The sequence below is a fragment of the Mastomys coucha genome, unplaced genomic scaffold (genome assembly GCF_008632895.1).
Source record: "Mastomys coucha isolate ucsf_1 unplaced genomic scaffold, UCSF_Mcou_1 pScaffold18, whole genome shotgun sequence".
NCBI lineage: Eukaryota > Metazoa > Chordata > Mammalia > Rodentia > Muridae > Mastomys > Mastomys coucha.
The window spans coordinates 83,623,490-83,636,205 of NW_022196900.1; positions in this window are offsets into that span (position 1 = coordinate 83,623,490).

Sequence of the window (12,716 nt, forward strand, 5' to 3'; positions counted from 1 at the left end):
TCTACAGAGTGAGTTCCAGGACAGCCAGGGCTACACAGAAAAACCCTGTCTCGAAAAACCAAAAAGAAAAAAAAGAAAAAAAGAGTTGAGATGGTAGGCATGTGCTCCAATCCTCCAATCCAGAGGCACAGCTCTCTGTGTTGGTATAAAAGGGGTTCCATGGTTATCCTTTTATATTATTTTTGCAGATTGTTATTTCCATCTTAGTGTATGGTAGTTGGCGTTGTTCTCAGGGAAGAGGTTGCTGAGGTAGAACCCAGAGCCTCACACATGCTAGACAGTCACTGTCTAACAGTTTGGGATTCCTCCTGCTTTCAATCTTTTATTAAGAAACAGTCCAATGTTCTTGACTTCTTGACCCTTGTGCCTCAGCCCCCACGAGTAGCTGGGATTTATAGGCTTGTGCTACCAAGATGGATTCTGTCATTGTTTGTTTTCAAGACTGTGTTTCTAGTACTTTTTATTATTATGTTTTACATTCATTGGTGTTTTGCCTGTATGTGTGTCTGTGTGAGGATGGAGGATGCTGTATCCTGGAGCCAGAGTTGTAGACAGGTGTGAGCTGCTATGTGGGTACTGGGAAGAACAACCAATGCTCCTAACCCCCGAGCCATCTCTCCAGCCCCTCTAGCACTTTAAATTTATTTATTTATTGTGTGTGTCTGCACCTTAGTGCACATGTGGAACACAGAATGGCAACTTTTGAGAATTGGTTCTTTCCTACCATGTGGATCCCAGGGACCAAAGTCAGGTCCTCAAGGTTGGCAAGCAGGTACCTTTACCTGCTATAATGTTTTTCAAGCCCTCTTCATTGTTTTTGTTTGTCTTTTTTTTTTTTTTTTTTTTTTTTTTTTTTTTTTTTTTTTTTGGTTTTTCGAGACAGGGTTTCTCTGTGTAGCCCCGGCTGTCGTCCTGGAACTCACTCTGTAGACCAGGCTGGCCTCAAACTCAGAAATCCACCTGCCTCTGCCTCCCAAGTGCTGGGATTAAAGGCGTGTGCCACCACTGCCCGGGTTGTTTGTTTGTCTTAATATTTGTTTGTTTGTGTGTGTGTGTGTTAGTATGTGCTGGTGCCCCCCACTGAGGTCAGAAAAAGTGTCAGATCCCCCTGGGGTTAGAGTCACAGGTGATTGTGAGTCCCTTGGTTCTAGGTGCTGAGAGTTGAACTCAGGTTCTCTGGAGGAGAGGGGCCTTAACCGCTGAGCCATCTCTAGTCCCTTTCATCGCTTTCTTTAATAGCCATACAATTAGGTACCCATCAAGTGAAGCTCTAGCAAAAGCTGGTTCTCAAGTTTCCCTATTGTAGGATATCCGTGTTGTTTTGCTTGTTCATGAGTTTAAATACTGCAATGGCTGTCTTATGTGAGATTTTCCCTGCATTTTGGAGTCAGTGGTAGGAGCAGCAAATGACCTTGGATGAGGTATGTCTCCATGCATAATACAAAACATCTTTCCAAAAGGACTGTAGTGTGGGTTACTGTAACTCGGCATATTGCTGGGGAGGTTGTATAGGGAGTGACAGCAGAAGGCTGGAAGAAGCAGGTGGCTAACCCAAGTGGGTGGAGAAAGTATGGAGAGCATTCATTTGAATAAGCATGAATCTGCCTCTCAGTGAGGAAGGTGCCTCTCCTGCTCAGCTCAGGAACTGTCTCCTCAGAGGTCTGATGGATGACTTCAGGTGGAGAAACCAGCTATGGAGTGGGTATCTATCCTGGGAAGAGGGGCAAGTGGTGACCTGGAAGAGATGAAATCCAGTCAGTAGCATCCCTTCTATGCCTAAGGGAGTTGCTGAGCTGAGCCATCGTTGCTTGAACAGATCTTGTGGGGAATGGTAGGAACAACTTTGTGCCACCTAAGTAAGGATGAAAAGATTGCTGATTCTCAAAGGATCATCTAAGCTGAGCTTTGGCAAGCCTCAGCTAATCTGGTGATGTGCTTCATTAATAGCCCGGTGCTGCCACTTTGTGGCCGTTCTAAGTATTACCAGGCCTGTGGCCACTCCACTGGGCTAGACTTGAATCAGTGTTGTTGCCTGCAGGGGGCAGTCAGGTGCCAAGTGAATGACTGGCTTAGCCAGGCTGGAAAGTGGAAACCACAGGCCTGTCAATAGGGGGCAGTAAAGACTCAGATTCCCATTTGTCTGTCTAGCTCACTCAGGGGTACCACGTTTTCTTTATCTCCTCCCTCAGAGATGCTAGAAACAGAATCATATTTTTCTTATTAGTTCTGTTTGTAGAACCTGTTTTCTAAATATTGACAACACATTCAAGAAAAGCTAAGGCTAGACATTTAGTTCAGTAGGTAGAGTAGTTGACTACCCATGCATGAAGCCCTAGTTCTGTCTTCAGCACCATATAAACCCAGTGTATGTGCTGTAGGCATGCCTGTGATCTCAGCGCTTGGGAGGCAGAGGCAGATCAGAATTTCAGAGTCAGGCTAGTGAGATGGCTCAGTGGATGATTTTGGTGGCTTGTACAATTTGGTGGCCTGAAAGTCAATCCCAGGAATACCCAAAAAGGTGGATGGAGAGAACCAGCCCCACCAAGATGTCCTCTAGCTGTGATGGGCTGTGGCATGTACGTGTGGCAGGCACACCACGTATACAAATATATATATATATATATATATACATATATATATATATATATATATATACATATACATATACATATACATATATATTAACACAGACATTAAACAGTTCACAGCCACCATTGACACAGCTAGTTCAAGGCCTGGGGTTTAAGAGATGCTGCTTCACAACAACAGAAACAACCAAGAATTAAATGTAAGGGCCAAGATAGTTCAGTGGGGACAGGCACTTGCCACCAAGCCTGGGAACCTGCATTTGATCCTTGAATCCATGGTAGAAGGTGGGAACCAACTTCCACAAGTTGTCCTCTGATTTGCACACGTAGGGTGGGGCAAGTGTGTGTATACACACATGCAATAAATGAGAATGTAATTAAAATGTAAAATCAAGCTTGCCAATTTCCAACCTCTCAAAATGCTCCTTTAGGGAGCACGTGTTCCAAAATGTTCTAGTCATCACAAGGGAAAAAGTTCTCTCCCTGATAAGATGGAAGGGGGACGACCGCTGACTATACCCTAGAGCTGGGTTTCCATGGAAACATTTGAAGCCAGGTGTGGCAGGGAATGCCTGTAATCACAGCACTTAGAAAGCTGAGGCAGGAGGATGGGAAGCCTTGGCCATATAACTAGTTAAAGTCTAGCCTAAATCCATAGTGAGACAGTGTCAAAAAAAAAAAGAAAAAAAAATCAAAGCAAAACACCCACAAAGGAAAACACAAAATAATAAGCCATTTTTGAGTATCCCGAGTGCCTGAGTGGATGCAGCTTCATACAGCCTGGAAAAACATTGAGGGATGGAAAGAAAGTCGCAGAAACAGCAAGAAGGTTTTCCCATAGATGGTTTTAGATTGTTCAGATATTTTAGAATAACCCTGTCCCCATGGGTGCACCTCCTACCCACGCCTCGCCTGCCATCTTTGGAAATCCAAGTGATCCTCTCTTCCAGTCTCACTTTGATTGTGCCTCCTTTTAAATAATTTTATTTCTTGGGGCACGTCCTTGTTGAATTTCTGCCTCCAGTGAGTCTATTAATATTCTCAGCCAGACCTTTCTTTCCCACGGACTGGCTGAGGTCTGTGGCTACTGTAGGCGAGATAAGAAGATGCCTGCTCTTTTGCCTCTGCAGGTGACTTTTTTTTTTTTTTTTTTTCCTGAGTAGCAGGGCTTAAGTGCATGTGGACTAATGCAGGTCAGGGTTGCTGCAACGAGCAAAGCATGGTTATCTTGGTGAATCATGCTGATTCACCTTGGAGACATGTGGCCGTCTTTTGACTGGGCCAACAGTCAGGGTTCACTGACATACATTACTGAATGGATGTGCTTGGAACTTTTTGTGTGTACTCCGGCCCTCGCTGGGTCTTTCCCCAGCCCTGTGATGAAGTGCCTTGGGGCAGGCGTATCCTGTCTGAGCAGAGCAGGACTTTGCTGCTGCCCCCTTGGTTCACTGGTGCTTTTCCACTTTCTAGGCTCTTTCCTGTGTCTGTTGGCGGCGTTTTAGGGCAAGGCGGCTGGGCAGCTGCCAGGACAAAGCTGCCAGGGAACACGTTGGCTTTTGTCAGCCTCTCAGGGCCCTGGGTTGCTGAGCCTGTCAGGGAGCAGACTTCTGAGATAGAGAGGAATTAGCTTCCTAGATGCCTGGTTTGGGAACAACCAGGCAGTCAGAGTGAAGAGGTTCCCCGTGTGCATGAGCATACACATGTGTCTGGGTGTGCACACCTGCTTGCCTGTGTGTGGGTCGGAGGTCAACATCGGGTATCTTCCTCATTCACTCTTCATTTTATTTTATTTTATTTTATTTTATTTTTTATTTTATTGAGATGAGGAACCCAAAGCTGGACAACTGAGCTAGACTGGCCTGCCAGCAAGCCCCAGGGATCACTTTGACTGCCCCATCTCCTTTACTCAAGTGGCTCTGTCTTGATTGACATGTTTTCCCACTCTGGTTGATCCCTTGTGCTCACTGAGCAGAACTAGGGAGTGGAGCAGAAGGAACATCGAGCCGTGTGCAGACTTGAGTTTGTCTTCTGCCGGAGCTGCACCTTCAGTGATCTTGCCTGAGTCTCTGAGGCTTTCTGGACCTTGGTGTCTTTGCCTATAAAAGGGGGAAGAGTGTTTGATAGATAACATGAACATTTCAGTCATGGTTCTCCAACCTTCCTAATGCTGTGACCCTTTAATATATACAGTTCCTCATGTTGTGGTGACCCCTAACCATAAAATTACTTTATTGCTACTTCATAGCTGTAATTTAGCTACTGTTATAAATCATAACATAAATATCTGACATACGACCCCTGCGAAAGGGTCGGTTAACTTCCAAAGGGGTCACGACCCACAGGTTGAGAACCTCTTCTGTATTGGCTGTATGTGACCTGGTGCTTTTGCTGCATGGTGGTGACAGAGGTCCCTCACAGGCCCCTGGTTAAGGACATCTTATTTCTATAGGCTCCAACTTGACCAGAGGGATCAGGGAGCTCAGGCTTCAGATCTCTAGTGTACAAAGTCAGAGTTGGAGTAAGAGGAAGCCAGCAAGAGCTCACAGATCTGGAGAATCGGTGGAGGACACAGAACCTTGCACTTGAAGACAAGAGCCCGGGTGGCATAGGGTTTGCCTTACCGGCTCGGGGTTCCCGATGCACACAGGAATGCCATTACTAGATCCCTGCTGGTAGTGACCCAGAAAGCCTCCCTTCTGTTGGAGTGGGATGGCAGCCAGTCTGAGCAGTGAAACATAAGCAAGTGGTCTTTGATTCTGACACTGTACACAGCCTCTTTTAAAAGTGTTCGCTAAATAGAAGCCTCTGGGGGTGGGGAGGGTGGATCAGCTACAAAGTCAAGAGTAATTAGTGACTGGGAGACGAGTTTTCATCCTGCGCCAGCGGTGGCTCTCATCCTCTTAGACCATTTATTCATTATGAATTACATTTGTTAACATTATTTATCTGCTTTTGAAATCCTTTTTTTAACACAATACAAAGGAAGACCATGGCTTTTAAAACATATCAAATGAGTCCTCAAAATCACTGAGTTTTACAAACATGGATGGCTTCCCTGTAAGGGTGGCTTTGTTGTTGGGAAAATCCCAAAGGTGTGATCTGTGTCCCTTTCACTCCCCCCATGCCTCACACCCAACTCCATTCCCCTGATCATCTTGTTTGCCGCTCAACCTGAGCTGCTAGGTGCAGCTGGAGCAGTTAGTGTTACCGGGCTGCCTAGCACTGTCCATTTGTGACTCCAGGATGTGACATCCTGTGTAAGACATGCAGCCAGGCCTCTCTAAGCCCTTCAAGCCTCTGGCACAATTTCTGCACTTGGGCCTTTGCTTCTTGCTTGCTCGCTGTTCAACCACTTCAGGGCTGAAGGTATTTGGGCTAAAAGCTTTTGAGATGACATATCCGTTGTCCTCAGTTTAGCCCGTTACAATCTCTCTCTTTTTAGTGGTTGGTGGTGTCTTTGTAGTCATATCCCTTGACACTGACAGAACTTCTGTGTGCCAGTTCAGCTCTCCCCTGCCACTGAGCCCTCTGTCCTTCTAAAACATCACTTCATGCCTGCCCTCCTCCCTTGTCATCCTTGCCGCTGTAGCTAAACTTTTGTTACTTTGTGGGTTCCTTTTTTCCCACCCTTCTCCACCCCTCTTCTTCTCCTTCAACCCCTAACACTAGGTAGAAGAGAAAAAAGGATGGAAGGGAAAGGGGGCAATGATATCCTTAGGTTTATCATTAGATTGCTTCCTGCTGACTAGGGGCATTGAGTTCTTTGGGGCAAGTTTGATCTTCAACATCAGGCTATCTAATTTCTTCTTGTCTCTTTGCCTATGACTACTTGACAAACCACAACAAACTGTAACAAACTGCATCCAGCCACCAGCCAGTCAACCAGCCCCACACTACGGGGCTTTATTATTTAAATATCCTCTGAAGAGTGCCCAGGATTCCAAATGTCACACACTTGCAGAAACTCTACAGCTGGCAAAACGACAACCCTGCTAGAGCATGAGGCAAAACATAATCACCTGCTATGAAGCAGCCTCATATTCTACACCTGGGATCAAAATGAAACACATTCTTATAATATTTCTGTGGGGTTTTTTAAACAAAAATTTCACTATACTACCCCAAAAGAAAAAAGAAAAAAAAACCCAAGGGAAAAAATCTTGATATGGAAGGTGTAGTGTGTCACAGTGTGTCCCACAGTATACCCTTGTTCACACTTCTTTACTAGCAGATACTGCAATGAGTCATTGGTCTGGTTTGAGGCCTCTGGCTTCTGTTAAACTATCAATACTGGGTCCTCACCTGGACTCCTCTCAGATATTCTGTTGTTGCCCTGTGTCATGGAGATACTGCAGCTTTGGATCTGTAGGTCAAGCCTGCTTCATGTGCTCCAGCAGTTCATAATGGGGTAGACACTGGGGTGGGCCAACTCAAAGCCCTAGATCAGGCCCTGGCTGGTAGCTGAACTAGTCAGCCCATCAGCTCTCCTGCACCCACACCACCAGGGTGAGCTCTCCAGCACTTCCCTGGCTAGCTCACCCAATGCTGTAGCTGCCAAGGGGCAGAGCCAGCTCTCCTGCTTTCATGCCCTTGGGGCCAGCAGGGCCAACTTTATTGTTTTGCCCAGGCAAGGTGCAGGATGGCTCTCCTGAGTGCTGCAGCCAGTGAGGGGCAGGACCAGCTCTTCCTCTCTCATTACCCTGGGGCCAGTTCTCCTGCCTACCACAAGTGATGAGGGGCAAGGCAGAGGTGGGGGCATCTCTCCCTTGGCCCGTTACCACAGCAGACAAGTGGCAGGACCAGCTCTCCTGCGATGATGCCCTTGTTACTGGCTCACCTAATACCCTTGCAACCAGGACCAGCTCAACTGTGTTCCTGGGAGAGGTGTGCTCTCTTCTGGGCACGGAGAGGTGGGAAGCCCGGTTGCCTGGGTCCAGCGGTCCGTCTGGGTGGGACATGCAGATCTCTGGTGGTGGAGATGCTTTCTCCCACTGAGCTCTTGCCCCTCTTCCTGTGCCAGTGGCGCCACGGTGTGTGTCAGGGGTTCTCCCAAGTGCTGTCTCTGGTGAGGGTTGGAGCCAGCTCCCCTTCTTTCATGGCCTTGGGGCTAGCTCTCCCTTGATGCCCAGGCAAGGGGTGAGGCCAGCTCCGCCCAGCCCTCAGACATCAACATGGCCCCAGGCAGCTTCGTAGACCAGGATGTCTGCCTAGCCTTTAGTGATAACAGACCCCCTCTGTTGCAGGGCCATGGACCCAGACATGGCCCTCCACAGCAGCACAGGCCAGGACCTCACCATGGCCTTTGGTGGCTTCCTGGGCTCCTCACATCAGGCTGTCCCTCACTACTCTCAGGTCTCCAGTTCTGCCTCTCTTCCTTGTGCCCACATCCTCCTGCTTCTCTTTCTCTTCCGTCCCTCCACCATTTACTTGCTCCTCTTAGTAGCTCACGGGGCCTGTGGGTGCTACTCAGGAGTCATCTCAGGTGTGCTATGCCCTGCCTGTGCTATGTGCAACCAGGCGGGAGTCACCTCAAGCATGGTCTGCCTGCCCAGGCCCTGTGGCACCCCATGTTGTTGTTTGAGACAGGGTTTCTCTCTGGAGCCCTGGCTGTCCTGGAATTCACCATGTAGACGAGACCGACTGGCCACAGACTCACAGAGATCCTCCTGCTTCTGCTTCCCAAGGGCTGGGATTAAAGGCGTATGCTGCCACCACCCTGCCCCTCTTTGATTTGTTGCCCATCAGCTGAGTCTGCCCACAGAAGCTGAGTCTTGCATTTCCTGCATGTGCTCTGCTTGCTGGAATGTTGGAGCTTCTGTGTACAGTGTGTTCTCTCAGTCAGGCCTCCCTGGCTCTTGCCTCCCTGTCTACCCGAGGGACTCTTAGTTATACATGATTTAGCTTGTGGAGCCAGACCCTACTTCTTCAAATAGAGATCACCAGTCCCTCTCTGGCCCTGTGGTCAGTACACTCTGGCCATGCTTGTCACCAGACACTCTGATTACCATGTTGCCTCAGGTCCTTGAGGGCAAAGACTGTCTTCTCTCTGCCCCGGGAGGAATGCCTCATGTATAGTTACTGTCAATAAATGCTGAAATGAGGGCCCTTGAGTGATTATGAGAGGGAGAGGAATTGGCCTGAATGCAGAGACAACGGTAGGGAGCAGGGCCAGTGATTTTTTGTGTCGAGGGGCCAGCGGTGTGGCACCAGGGCAGGAAAAGCAGTGTCCTGCTTGCGGCAGCTTTGTCTTCCCCAACACAAACTGCTGGCTTAATTTTCCAAGGGAAGTGGGGCTTGGGCAGAGGGTTGTGTTTCCCCACCGGGTAGGACCTGGACCAGCCCAGCCCAGCCAATGATGAATTTGACCCTGATGACTCTGCAGTGGGGAACAATGTCCTCAGGAAAGCATTCAGGAAACCCTTCGTGTAGTGGTGATCAAAGCCCCGCAGCAGCTCAGCGGGGTGGACAGGGAAACTCCAAGGAACCCAGCGAGGACCTGGGCCATGGCCCAGGGAGCCACTTAATGCACTTGCCAGGTGGAACTCACAGACTCAGCCGGTCCCAGCAGCCTCTGGGCTAAGGAAGTTCTCGGGGATGCTATCTGGAAGAGCCTATAGGAGCTGGCCTGGAATGCCACCATTCTCCTTTCATTTTCTCCTTAGCACCTTCTTCCCTCTAGCTGAGTCCCCAAGAGGTGGGGCAGGCTGGCCGGTGAGGCTGGGGAAGCAGGAGGACTCTCAGCAACAAGGGTAGACTGTAGGCTCCTCATGTCACCACAAAGCGGAAGGTAAGTCTGGCATGACAGTACACACCTGTAATTCAAGCGTATGGGAAGTGGAGGCAGGGGGATCAAGAGGTCAAGGCCAGCCTGGGCACATGAGACTCCATTTTCTTCCTCTTCCTCTTCCTCTTCTCCTCTTCTCCCTTCTCATCCTCCTCTTCTTCCTTCTCTTCCTCTTCTTCCTTCTCTTCCTCCTTCTCCTCTTTTTCCTCCTTCTTTTGTTTTTTTCAAGACAGGGTTTCTCTGTGTAGCCTGGTTGTCCTGAAACTCACTTGTAGACCAGGATGGCCTAGAACTAAGTGAGATCTGCTTGCCTCTGCTTCTGCCTCTGCTTCTGCCTCTGCCTCTGCCTCTCTGCCTCTGCCTCTGCCTCTGCCTCCTGTGTGCTGGGATTAAAAATGTGTGCAACTATTGTCCAAAGAGACTCCATCTTAAAGAGGGGGGAAGGGAGGGAAGGAGGGAGGGAGGGAGGGAGGGAGAGAGAGAGAGAGAGAGAGAGAGAGAGAGAGAGAGAGAGAGAGAGAGAGAGAGAGAAAGCAAGCAAAAACTAAACAAAGTCTGACATTACATACAATCCAGCAGGGTTGTAGCACAGGGGCAGAGCACATGCTTGAGATGTATGAGGCCTCAGATTAGATACTTAACACAGGAGACAAAAAGAGATTTCTGTCCTTTCCTCAGTGGTTCAAGGTCAGCAGATACGGGACCAGGCTGTGGAATTTTGTTTTTCACCAGGCGAGTGGCTCAGTGGTAGAGTCTACAGGTAAGGTTTATGAAGTCCTAGTTCATGAAGCCAAGCCAGAACCCTCTTTCCACGTCTCCTGGTCCCTGAGGAATTCAGAGAAGAGATAACAATGGGCACTGACTGGTTCTCCTCAAGCCAACAGAAGGGCAGAGGCCTGCACGGGAAATGGCTCGCCCAAGATAACATGGTAATCTTGGCAGAGCCTGTCCTGAGCCTCACCCCGTCCTCTTCCCAGCTTGCTTCTTGTCATCACATCAACTGAAGTCAGCTCTGGCCTGCAGAATAGCTGATGTGACAAAGGGCCACCCTGAGCACCTGGTGGCTGTTAGGTGCTGCCCCAGCCCCTGGGCCTTCTCTCGGCCCTGCTGCAGGCTGCAGCCTGCTCTTCCTGCCTCTTTGACTTTTGTTTTCCAGTCTGCAGACAAAAGATCAACTCTTGGAGTAGCTCTGGCCCTTTGATGCTCTTCAAGCTGTTTCCCCTGTGCAAGGCGGGTGGGAGGTCACGGTCTCTCCCACAGATGGGAACCCTGTATGTTTTTCATTTTGACACATGACAGGGGACTGACTGTTCAGCTTGCTCTTGTCCCTAAAGCCCTGTCCTGGCTGACTCTTACCTCATGTGACATATACTGGGGCCTCAGTGGGCTCAAATCCCAGACTTCTCTTAAGTTTTCCTGAAAAAAAAATCACCAACAACAAACCAGCTCCAGAGTTAGAAGGCTTCCACTCAAAGCCCCAGGCTGCCACTTAGAGCTGTGTGTCCAACTTCTATATATCTAAATCTGTGTGTCAAATGAGGGCCAAATACCTACTTGACCTTACAGCAGAGTGATTCGAGGACTATACACACCAAGGCCTTTTGTGGATCACATACTCATAAGCGGGCAGTTATAGTAAATTGGCTAATGTGATCAGCAGAATATAGCACCATGCAGCCACACTTTAAGACCCTGGTCTGCCTCTGGGTCCTAAAGCGGGTGCCTAGTATAGAGGGAAACAGAGGCCTACAGCCGTGGCAGGGGCATGGGGAGTGGGAAGGACTCTGATTTTCAGCCTAAAGCCTGTTAGATGAACTGAAAGGGACTCGACTCTGAGTAGTTTGTATAAACCAGTGTGTGACCAAGCTGGGAGTGCATGCAGAGGAAGCTCCAATCTGTCTTTCTTTGGTCCCCAGACAAACCAAGAGAGGTTCCTAGCTCGCTGGGCTTTCATAGCTAAATGTTGACTAAATGATTTAAACAGCAGAAGGTTGTTTTCTCAGTTTGGGGGCCTGGGAGCCCAAGATCAAGGGCCTGGCAGCACTGGCCCCCTCCACAGATTTTTGTTTTGTTATAAAGACTTTTTGATGTATTCTCTCCACACCTCCCTCTGTGTATGTGTGTTTGTGTGTGTGTATGCATGTACACACACACACACACACACACACACACACACACACACATATGCACTCATATACACACAATTAAAAATGAAAATCACTTTTAAAAAAAGTTAAATGGGGAGGGGGCTGGTGAGGTGGTCATTAGGCAAGAATGGCGGAGCTGGGCTTGCCACGGGTTCAATCCTTGGGACTCATGGGTGTAGACTCCTTACTCTTGGGTGTAGACATAATGTCAGCTGTTGTCCTACCTCAGCACTTTGCAGTTGTCTCTCCCCCTTTCACACAAACTGACTGGCACCCTACTGAGACATTGTCTGTGAGTCTAACAGACTTCTTGGTGCCAGGATCTCTTACCTGGGAAGCGAGTTTACATCAAAAGGAATACTGGTCATACACATCCTGCCTCCCACCCGTTCCCTGTTTCCTTGCCTGAGAGCCTGGCTGCAGGCTCTTACTGTGAAACCTTCCCCATCCTCAGAAAGGCTCCCCTTCTCTGCCACACGGACTCTGATTCCTCTCTTCAGAGTCCTTGCCATACTGTCTGTGCTGGGGCCGATTCTCTCCTCATAATCCCAGAGTGCTCTTGCTCCGTCCATGAAGTTGATGTTTCTAATGTGCTCTAGTAATCTGCTCCGTGTCCAGTGTTGAGGCCTGCCCCGGGCCCCCTAGCATAGCTGCAGCCATTTTTTCCTGCCTGCCAGCTTTTCATATTGCTGCTGTATTATGCCTGCCAGTCATTAACATGGAAAAATAACGGCTCAGAGCAGGGCCATGCTGACCACATACCCTGTCATGTTCTGTATGTTATGAGGTTTGTTAATCTTAAGAAATTCACAACCATAAGCTTTGCTGAGGACCCATAAAATTAAAGGTCAATATAAACTGCTGTGTCTAAAATGGCTTGAGTCAGGGCTGACCACCAGGCAGCACTTCTAGCACCAGTGTATGAGCTCATTGTTCTTTTTGCCGTTTTAGCCTTTATAAGCTGGCCTTGAGAAATGTCCAGCATTCACCTTTAAGCTCTTGAGCTTGAGCTGTTGCCCTGGTAGATCAGTCTTGGGGCTGTGTGTTCAATAAACCATCCCTGTTTAACTGAGATCAGTGTTTGCATGGTTTGTAGGGTGTCTCCTGGACCCCAACGTCCAGCTTTGATATCCGTCACCAAAAATCTCTCAACATAGTTGAAGAAGAGAAACGGATATGCGACACAGTAAAAATGGA